This window comes from Perognathus longimembris, chromosome 9 (assembly GCF_023159225.1).
Source record: "Perognathus longimembris pacificus isolate PPM17 chromosome 9, ASM2315922v1, whole genome shotgun sequence".
Lineage (NCBI taxonomy): Eukaryota > Metazoa > Chordata > Mammalia > Rodentia > Heteromyidae > Perognathus > Perognathus longimembris.
Genome location: NC_063169.1, coordinates 37,457,434 through 37,468,836, shown reverse-complemented (window position 1 = coordinate 37,468,836; position 11,403 = coordinate 37,457,434). Strand labels below are relative to the sequence as shown.

General features: G+C 38.4%; 1 pseudogene; it reads right to left on the bottom strand.

Moving 5' to 3' along the window:
* Positions 1-1,427: 1,427 nt before the first annotated feature.
* LOC125357689 lies at positions 1,428-1,888 on the bottom strand (annotated as a pseudogene).
* Between the last annotated feature and the right edge of the window lie 9,515 nt (positions 1,889-11,403).

The window sequence follows — 11,403 nt, the reverse complement described above, 5'->3', positions numbered from 1 at the left end:
GGTAAAGATGAAGTAGGGATCAGAAATCAAGTCAAAGCAGTAAGAAAAGTGGGGAAGTTGTCTGAGGATGAAATCTTAAGTATAATTGGATTTTTGCCTATATACAATGAACACTAGCTAAGGGAATTAAAACCAATATGGTAATTTGTGTGTTGGTAAAAGATCTTCTAAAGTATCAGGGTAAATAAAGGGAGTGACAAAAGAATGTAGAGTGGAAAGAAGCTGGTATATTTCTACAATAGACCTAAAAAATATGTGGTTGAATTGATCACTGAAGACCAAGAAGGGGCTGGAGATGACAGTGAGAGGATGGATTTTCCACCATCGAATTCACAGGGTTACATGGTTGACTCCATACAAGACAAGACATGAGAGATCAAAGGTACAGGATGTGCCTAGCTACCGCCAAGCAGAATTCTGTGGTGCATAATCAGGTTTAGGTAGCAAACCTAGAGGAGACCTTGGGAGCTGAGAGCTACCAGAGAAGGTATGCAGAACCAGACAATAAAGCCAGTTTTAAAAACAAAGAAGATCCTTAGGAAACAGGGACAGCTTAATCATCATATCTCTATTGTTATATATTCATCTAATTAACTCAAGAATAGCAAGACAGAATTAATACAAACAAATATCACCAATCATCTAATTGATTGACACACTCTAGAGAAAATGTTTGTATCAGACAATTATAGAATGGTCTGTTTTACCTCTCACTTCCCTTAGAGACTGCTCATTCTTTAATAGCAGACACTGCTGAATTAATAATGCCATTAGGCTAAGTAAACCAGTCCAGCAGGGTCATCTCATCTGAAACATCATGGAGTCACATTTTAACAATTTATTACACTCTTAAAATCCAAGAAATTAATACAAACACAACTATTGGTAGACACACTTGTCATCCACACCAGTCAATAAAAGAAAGAGCAAGCTGTGAGTTCAGAAGGAATTGAATGGGAGAACAAGAATGAATGTCATCTTCTCACTTGCTTTATGCAGGAAAGATGAAATGGAGATGATGAAAAATCTAGATGAGGTGTGAAATAGCAGTAAAACTGATATGAAAGTTAAGAAATCCATTGCAAGAACTGTTTCTCATTGATGAATAAAAGAACTAGTTTGAGATTAAGCTGTAAAAGTTTTCATCTTTGATAAATTAACAACAAAAATAGGTAGAGCAACATAGATCAGGACTCTGATATCTAAAAGAAAATTTGGCGGACTAAAAGGAGGTAGGATGATAATAAGAGTTGAGTAAAGTCAAGTTAAATTATTTTATAACATCTATCAATATTCACATGGAGATACATCTATTGGCTATAACTTTGATTAAATATTAAGTATATTTAAAAGTTACTAAGATAGGCAACAGTTATTGACAAAAATGTTTGAAGTTTAACTTAGATAACAAGACATCTTTTTTTTTAAGTCATAATAACGATTTTAATTACAGGCATTAACATCTAGATTAACACAAACTTCAGTTGTCATGGAAACGTGTTCCATAAAATTCAGAAATAAGAGGAAATAGAAGCAAGTTTACGAAGACTTCAACGCACTGGATGGAATTCTTCAAGAATTTCACGATGTTTTCTTTTCTTTTACAGGAAAATCTGCTGGATGTGACTTTATATACTCAAACATGTTGTGGTCCCACAGAGCAACAATATACTCTTGACGTCTTAAAAGATAATATCCAGAAGCGGTTGATGCAAACCGCTCGTCAGCACGGGCCTGTGCCGGAGCACATTGTTCAACAGGGCGGCGCCATAGCCCAGGAAGCCCGAGAAGAGGAGCCCCGCGGGTCGGTCAGCCTGGGCGGGGGCAGGTTCCAGGCCTTGCCCTGCAGAAACTTCAAGGTCTCCTGGCTCGGCCTTCAGTCCATCATGGTGACGCCGCTTCCCCTCGAGGCCCTGCCTCACACCTCTCAGGACAAGAAGACTCCTCCACCTCCGCTTGGGCCCGGAACGCCGGTGCTCCCCGAACCGGCTCCTGGCTGAAGGACCAAGACACCTTTCTTAATAACTAAGTGCTAGCTCGAAAATTATATTGTCCATTCCCCTATAAGTCATTTAGTAGTTACTATTTGTAAATATTACACTGAATTTTATATATAGTATCTCAAATAAATGTTAAGAAATTTAATCCTGTTATGTTTGTTACTCAAGAGAAAACAAAAATATCTCCTAAAAATACAACTCATGGAATTCTATTCAGATTCTTGGAGAAAATAGAAAACATATTGTTTTTGAAATGCAGATATAAAATATATGTCTTTTCCCACAGTTCATTATAGAAATACTTAACATATGCTTGGAATGTGGCTTAGTGGTAGAGTGCTTGCCTAGCATGCATGAAGCCCTGGGTTCGATTCCTCAGCACCGCATAAACAGAAAAGGGTACAAGTGGCGCTGTGGCTCAAATGATAGAGTGCTAGCCTTGAGCGAAAAGAAGCCAGGGACAGTGCTCAGGCCCTGAGTCCAAGCCCCAGTCCATCCAAAAAAAAAAAAAAGAAAAGAAAAGAAAAAGAAATACTTAACATATATAGCACCAGCACCCCCCAAACACTTTGTAAATCCAGTCTGTATTTGACGGCAAGAAACCCCCTTAGTCAAGGTATATTCACTGTGCTGCATTTCTAGTTGACTCTGTTATATTCTTATTATAACCCTACAGGACTATTGCAACATGGTATGAGTGTTCAAAATTATATTTACCAGAGAAATAGCTTTGAAGACTGAATCTATGCTGTCAGCTCTGCCTGGCTCATTATTAGCAAGGGATAGATAGCTAATTCACTAGAAAAAATACTACTGAAAGGTCAGTTAGAATGTATCAAATGCCAGAGGAACAATGAAGAGGAAATCAACATAGTAATAAACATTGTAATATATTTGCCCTAAAGAGTGACCTTCTTGGCCATGTAAAAGATATGGAGAATTGGATATAAATATGAAACTTTAAATGCAAAAGACCAACTGAAATGTATCCCAAGTACAATCCTGTATAAATAATTGCATCACCAGTAAAACATGAGCCAAGCACACCTGTGGCTCATGTCTATAATCCTAGCTACTTGGAAGGGTAAAATATGACAATCAGAATTGATTTGAAGCTGACCCATACAGATAAATCCATGATTTTCTTGTGTCCTATTAACTTCCCAAAAGTCAAATGTGGCATCCTGACTCAATTGTCATTAGCACCATCCATGAGGAAAAAAACTGATACAGAGTGAAAGGCCTGGAGTTCAAGGCCCATTAAAGTTGAAAAGAAGAAAACAAATTTTATAGTATTTCATACTTCATATTCTTAAGCAATTCCTCCAATCTCTAAAGTAAATTCAGGGTTCATAAATAACTTTAAAATACATTTAAAATCAACATATTTAATAACAAAACAATCATACCTACAAACTACCCCATGACAGTTATCACACCAAGCAACACCAAGACTTATTAATGACCTAGAAGAAGCAATCTTGATTTTGCCCCTAGTAGTCAGAATTGGGATAGCCTAGAAAGTGCTATAAATTTTCAGTTCTATTCTAGAATTGCTAAAACCTGTATTTAATTATAGAAGTATGAAATCTTAGGAAACAGATGGACACTATCACCTTGGGTTATAAATTCTTAAAAGGGGTAATTTGTATAAGAGAAAATTATAATATATTTAACAATCTGTATAATTTTACTTGTTATACGCTCTGAGAATAACAAGATTTTCCAATTACATAAATTTAAATTTTAGAATGTGCCTTATATCAAAATACTTTGTTTAAAATTAGAGAACACAAGATGAGCAATACATTGGCAATAACATGTTTGTTCCTTACATAAAGCAATTTATGTCTATTGATTTTTTTTTCAAATTTTTATTATCAAACTGATGTACAGAAAGGTTACAGTTTCATCCGTTAGGCATCGGATACATTTCTTGGACTGTTTGTACATTGTCCCTCATTCCCCCGCCCTCCTCCCCCTTTCCCTTTGCCACCATGAGGTGTTCAGTTCACTTACACCAAACAGTTTTGCAAGTATTGCTTTTGTAGTTGTTTGTCTTTTTTTACCCGGTGTCTCTCGATTTTGGAAATCCCTTTCAATTTCCTAGTTCTAATACCAGTAAAGATGGTTTCCAATATACAAAGATAAGATTACAGAGATAGGGGCTGGGGATATGGAATAGTGGCAAGAGCGCTTGCCTTGTATACTTGAAGGCTTGGGTTCGATTCCCCAGCACCACATATACAGAAAATGGCCAGAAGTGGCACTGTGGCTCAAGTGGCAGAGTGCTAGCCTTGAGCAAAAAGAAGCCAGGGACAGTGCTCAGGCCCTGAGTCCAAAGCCCAGGACTGGCAAAAAAAAAAAAAAAAAAAAAAAAAAAAAGATTACAGAGATAGTGTGATACAAGAACATCATCAATAGTAGAAGCTACAGATACACATGGGACATTGAAAGTAGTTACAACTGTGATACAACAATCGTTTCCATAACATGGAGTTCATTTCACTTAGCATCATCTTATGTGATCATAAGGGTACAGCTATTGGGCTCTTGTGATCCTCTGCTGTGACTTGCCTAAAGCTGTGCTAATTATTTCCAATAAGGGAGACCACAGAGTCTATGTTTCTCTGGGTCTGGCTCACTTCACTTAGTATAAATTTTTCCAAGTCCTTCCATTTCCTTACAAATGGGGCAATGTTATTCTTTCTGATAGAGGCATAAAATTCCATTGTGTATATGTACCACATTTTCCTGATCCATTCATCTACTGAGGGGCATCTGGGTTGGTTCCAGATTCTCACTATGACAAATTGTGCTGCGATGAACATTGTTGTGCTGGTGGCATTACTGTGATTTTGTTTGTGGTTTTTTGGATAGATAACCAAAAGTGGGGTTGCTGGGTCATAGAGGAGTTCTATATTTAACCTTCTGAGGAATCTCCATACTGCTTTCCAGAGTGGGTGAACCAGTTTACATTCTCACCAACAATGAAGTAGGGTTCCATTTTGGCCACATCCACTCCCAATTGTTATTGTTAGTTTTCTTGATATATGACATTCTTACTGGGGTGAGATGAAATCTCAATGTTGTTTTGATTTGCATTTCTTTAATGGCCAGCGATGTAGAGCACTTTTTCATACGTCTCTTGGCCATCCTCATTTCCTCATCAGAGAAGTCTCTTTGTAAGTCTTTAGCCCACTTGTTGAGGGGGCTATTGGTTCTTTGCGGTTTTGTTTTGGAGGAAGGTAATATTTTAGTTCTGCATATATTTTAGATATGAGGCCTTTGTCCACTGAATGGATAAAGATCTTCTCCCAGTCTGTGGGCTTTCTGTTTATCTTGCGAGCTATGTCCTTTGCCATGCAGAAGCTCTGCAGTTTGATGCAGTCCCATTTGTCCAACTTTTCTTTGATTTGTAGCCTTTCTGGGTCTTTGTTAAGGAAGTTCCATCCTGCGCCAAGGAGCCCAAGTGTTTCTCCTACTCCTTCCTTTAGTGCTTTCAGGGTGTCTGTTTTGAGTTCGAGGTCTTTAATCCATTTGGAATTGATTTTGGTGCAGGGTGATATATAAGGATCTAGTTTTTGTTTGTTGCATGTGTTGAACCAATTTTGCCAGCACCATTTGTTAAAGAGGCTATCTTTCTTCCAAACTATTGTTTTAGCTCCTTTATCAAAGATTAAGTAGGCGAATTTCTGTGGGTTCATTTCTGGGTCTTCAATTCTGTTCCATTGGTCTTCAGGCATGTTCCTCTGCCATTACCAAGCTGTTTTTGTTACTACAGCTTTATAATACAGCTTGAAGTTGAGTATTGTAATTCCTCCAGCACTGTTCTTTCTGCTTAGGATTGTTTTTGCTATTCTAGGTCTTTTATTGTCCCATATGAATTTCAGGATTGCTTCCTCTATTTCATTAAAAAAATGGTGTTGGGATATTAATGGATATTGCATTGAATTTGTGGATTGCCTTTGGCAACATTGCCATTTTGATATATTAATCCTCCCAATCCAGGAGCATGTGAGGTTTTTCTATTTCCTTAGTTCTGACTTAATTTCACTTTTCTAGCTTTCAAAGTTCTCATCGTAGAGGTCTTTCACTTCTTTAGTTAAGGTTATTTATAGGTACTTTATGTTTTGGGGGCTATTGCAAAAGCAGTTGCATTCCTGATTTCAGCCTCTGTCTTCGGGTCGTTAGCATAGAGAAAGGCTGTTGATTTTTGAAGGTTTATTTTATATTGTGCAACTTTGCCAAAATTTTGGATCAGCTCTAGTACCTTGAGGGTAGAGACTATTGGGTTCTTTAGGTATAGGCTCATGTCATCTGCAAAGAGAGAAAGTTTAACTTCATCTTTACCTATTTGTATCCCCTTTATATTTTCTTCTTTCCTAATTGCTCTGGCTAGGAATTCTAGTACTATGTTGAAGAGCAGGAGAGAGACATCCCTGTCTTGTTCCTGATTTTAAAGGGAATGTCTTTAGTTTTTCACCATTTAGAGTTATGCTTGCTGTTGGTTTGTCATAACTGCCTTGATTATATTCAGGAATGTTCCCTGGAATCCCAGTTTTTCCAGGGCTTTTTGCGTAAACAGGTGCTGGATTTTATCGAATGCTTTTTCCGCATCCAGAGATAAAACCATGTGGTTCTTTACCTTGCTCCCGTTGATGTGGTGGATTACATTAATTGACTTGTGTATACTAAACCAACTTTGCATTCCTGGGCTGAATCCAGTTTGATCGTGGTGTATGATTTTTTTGATGACCTGTTGATGTCAATTGGCCAGAATTTTGTTGAGAATTTTTGCGTCTATGTTCATCAGGAAAATCGGTCTATAGTCCTCTTTCTGTGATGAGACCTTGCCTGGTTTTGGGATAAGTGTTATACTGGCTTCACAGAAATGTGTCTGGTAGTGAACGTTCTCTTTCAATTTCATTGAAGAGTTTGAGAAATATTGGTGTGAGTTCTGTTTTGAAGGCCTTGTAGAATTCTGCAGTGAATCCGTCTGGACCTGGGCTTTTCTTGGATGGGAGATCATTTATTGCCTTTTCTATTTCAATACTGGATATGGGTCTGTTTAGAAGGTTTAAATCTTCATGGTTGAGTTTGTGGATATGAATTTTTTTCTAGGAAATCCTGCCTTTCTTCCAGGTTCTCGAATTGGTTGGCATAAAGGTTGCAAAATAGTCCCTTATTTCGGTTATTTCTGTGGTGATGTTACCTGTTTCATCTCTTATCTTATTTATTTGAGTGTTCTGCCTTCGTTTTTTAGTCAGGTTTGCGAGAGGTCTGTCTATCTTGTTGATTTTTTCAAAGAACCAACTCTTTGTTTTGTTGATTCTTTCGATGGTTTTTTTCATCTCTAATTCATTTAATTCTGATTTGATTTTAATTATTTGGTACCATCTATTGACTTGGGGTTTGGCTTGTTGTTCTCTTCTGAGGAGCTTAAGATGCTTCCTTTAACTGCTGAGTTGCCATTTATCCAGATTGTTGGTGTAGGTACTCAGAGATATAAATTTTCGTCTGAGTACTGCCTTTGCTGTGTCCCAAAGGAGCTGGTACTTTGTGTCCTCATCTTGGTTGAATTACATAAACATTTGAATTTCTGTTTTAATTTCTTCAATGACCCACTGATGGTTCAGCAATGTGTTGTTTAGTCTCCATGAATTGTAGGATTTTCTGTGGTGGCTGTTTGAGTTGAGCTCTAATTTTATTCCATTGTGGTCTGAGAGAATGCAGGGAATGGTTTTGATACTTCTGAATTTGTATGATTTTCTTTGTCCCCTAAGATCTGATCTATTTTGGAGAATGTTCCATGTGCTGCGGAGAAGAATGTGTATTCTGTTGTTGCAGGGTGGAATATTCTGTAGATGTCGATTAAGTCTAGTTGGTCTATGCAGTTATTAAGTTCTGTGGTTTCTTGTTCATTTTTTGGTGTGTTGATCTGTCCAGAGGTGATAGTGCAGTGTTAAAGTCCCCAACTATCAATGTGTTTGGGTCTATGAATGTTTTTAGAGTCAGTAGTATTTGTTTGACAAAGTTGGGTGCTCCTGTGTTTGGTGTGTAGGTATTTAGAATGGTTATATCTTCCTGTAGGAGAGATCCCTTTACTAGTATGTAGTATCCTTCTTTGTCTCTTCTTACCTTTTTTAAATTTGAAGTTAATTTTGTCTGATACTAGGATTGGGATTCTAAATGCTTCTTGTATCTGTATAGGCCTATCCTTCTGGATATTTGGGAAGTTCTCAGCTAATATTCTGTTAAATAGGTTGCCTATGCCATTAACTTCTATCTCCAAGTTTTCCTCAATACCTATTATCCTTAAATTGGGCTTCTTGATTGTGTCTTGAATCTCCTGTAGCGATCTGTTTTGTTGATTGGACTGGATTTGTATTGATTTTTGATCTTTCTCTATAGATTCTTGGGAATCTTCAGCTCCTGAGATTTGATCCTTTGCTTCAGTTAGTTGGGACTATAGGCTAGCTACTTGATTTTGAATCTCTTTTCCTTCTGACTTGTCTTTCCTGATGATTTCCATGTCATCTTTTAGGTCTTGCATTGACTTCTTTCCTTCATTAATTTTGTTTTGAGTGCTGTCTCTCAAATCTCTTACCTCGGTAGCTATCTTTTCATTTGACTCTTGAATTTCATTTTTCTTTCTATTTGTCGAGGCCATGAAATCATCTATTACTTTATGGAAGGATTGCTGTATTGATTCAAACTTTTCATTTAACATGCTTATCAGTAGACTTTGCAGAGCATTTTGAGGGTCCTCTTCTATGTCTTTGGTTGACTGTTCTGTTTCCTGCTTGTTTTGAGTGGGAGAAAAGACTCTATTGTTTGCCATCTTTCTTGTGTTTCTTCTGCCCATTTGGATTGGGAATGCCAATCTACAAGTATCTGTGAGCACCGTTTAAGACCTAAAGCAGCCCTTACCAAGCACTGTTGTGTAATTCTTATAACTTCACAATTATATACAGATACCTTGTATACGTGTCTATAGACTTAGATTTGGTGTTCCTAAATAATACAATTTCAATATAACAACCGATCCTGGGCCCTGTATTCAGTAGTTACTTATTTACTGTTACAACCCTATATGCAATTCTTGTTCTTATATTAAGTTCTTTTAGGACTGGCTTTCTCTACGAACCCCTTTAATTCACTCGGATTAAGCAGGGATACCCTCTATCAAAAAACCAGGAGTCAATGGAACCTGGAGGTCCTGGCAGTAAGTCAGAAGGGAAAGTTAGAGGTAGTAAAGAGAATAGAGTAAAATATATTGGGGCAGGTGATGATTTTGGTTTAGTTTCAGTGACGTGGAAATGTGGAGAAGAGTAGAATCAGTAGAAAGATCAAGGTTAAAATGATAGACAATGGAGAGTTAGCAGAAAAGAGTGGAGGTGTTATTCATAGGGAAGTGATATTTAAAGAAAGAGAACACAAAGAGAGAAATAAAGCCAAAATACTGGAAGACAGATGCACAAAACAGAGAAAAATTATTTTAAAATAAATAAATAAATAAACAGAAAAATGAACAATCAAAAAAAACTTGATAAAACAAACAGGTAAAAATGGAAAACAAAAAAACCAACGACATTTCAGAAGTGAAAAAATTAAAAAAAAATTTTTTAAAGTTTAAAAAATGTTTGAAAAGAAAAAAAATGCAGTCCTCCTTGTTTGGGTGGTCTTTTCCCAGTCTCTGGTTTCCTTGCCATGGTCTGCAGTGTATTTTCCTAATTGGCTGGCTTGACTTGCTATCAGTTTGCAGTGGTGGATCTGTTCTGACCCTTCTCCCCTGTTGGTGAAATCCTGGGTCTTTGTGGTTCACACAGCTTGCAGGTAGGCCTCTGGCGTCCTCTATAGATGGGGCCTTGAGCAGTCTCGGGAACCGTGGCTCATCTGTCTGCTGTGGGGCCGGGGCCTTTAATGCCTGGCTTTGAATAGGCTGTGGACTCAGCAGGATGGGGCACCTCTGTCCTGGTTTACCCGGCTGAGTTGCTTGCCTGGGGGAGGTTCCTCCCTCCTGGGCTGGCTATGGAATTCAGCTCTGTTTCAGGTTGGGAATTGGGCTCCCTCTGTGATGGGACCATTTATCTGTCTTGGGAACTCTTTGTTCTCTCATCTGGCTGTTCCGTGTCGTCAGTAGCTGCTCACCACTTTCGCTTTAAATTTAGAAATTCTGGTGGGCAGGGCAGAGCACCTCTGGCTAAGCCGCTGCCCAGGACGAGCCTCCCGCCTGGGCAGGGGATGTTCTCCTGGGCGGAGCTGGCTCTCACTGGTTGGTCCCTCGTGCCCTTTTCAAAGATGGCTCCTTTGTCCTTGCTTTCCCCAGGCCCGCTTTAGTTCCAGTCTGGTCTGACCCTATGCCAGTGTCAAAGATGGCGCTTTGCTCTGGCGGTGAGGGAAGGCCTACCTTCCAGAAGCCGCTCTGTGGGCGAGAGTGAGAATATCTTTCGTGGGGTACTCACACTTTCTCTGCGATTTCAGCCTGTCCGTGCTCAACCGCCATCTGGAGGATTTCTCCCTGGTCTATGTTATGTGCTTTAGCCGCGCGGATTGTGGGCTGCTGTGCCAGGCGCTGTGCTGGTGCTGGCACTGGCATGGCGGTGGGACGCCGCCCAGAGCTCAAATCTGTTTTCAGATGAGCAAAGTCAATTTTTTCTTCCTTGCCAGAATCCCTGTACTGTTAGAATTTACTCTGGCTGTCTTTCTAGGCGTAAAAGTTTCTATGGGATGAGAAAACTGCAAAGTCGAAGGGAGCTCAGCTAGGGCTCTGCTGCTCCTCAGCCGTCTTCCCGGGATTCTCATGTCTATTGATTTTTGCCTAAATATTCTCCAAACCAATTCCCAAACTTATTAAAGCTTGGTTTTCACAATGTATGGTATTCAGAACTTTACGTGACCTAAGACACTTTTTCTTTACATTTAAGAACACATATTCACACATAATTTAGACACAGATTATCCCTGTTATCTTTTTTCTTGACCAGAATTTCTAACAAATAAAACACTTAATTGGCTTAAAAATTCCAGGCATTTAAGCATTTTTAGTAATTTGTAAAATTATATAAGTACTTAAAGAAAACGAAGTTGCTAGTGATTATGTGTCTTGATTTTATGGCTCTAGTTGAAAAAGGAAAAGAGGAGGATTTCTTTATTTTGTTTTGGAAAGTTAGAAGGGTAAATTAATTTATGCTGACAAAGAAAAATCAATAGCACATTGTGCACAAGAGAAGAATCAATCATCATTTCTATGGCTCCTATATTCATGATGACATAAATTTATTGAGGAAGACATTACATTCAAATATAGATTGAGTTTGCCACAAAAGTCACTAAGCTCATCAAATGAATAACCAAGGTATTAGTGTCAGAATCTTATAGGGACCTCCAACATCAACAT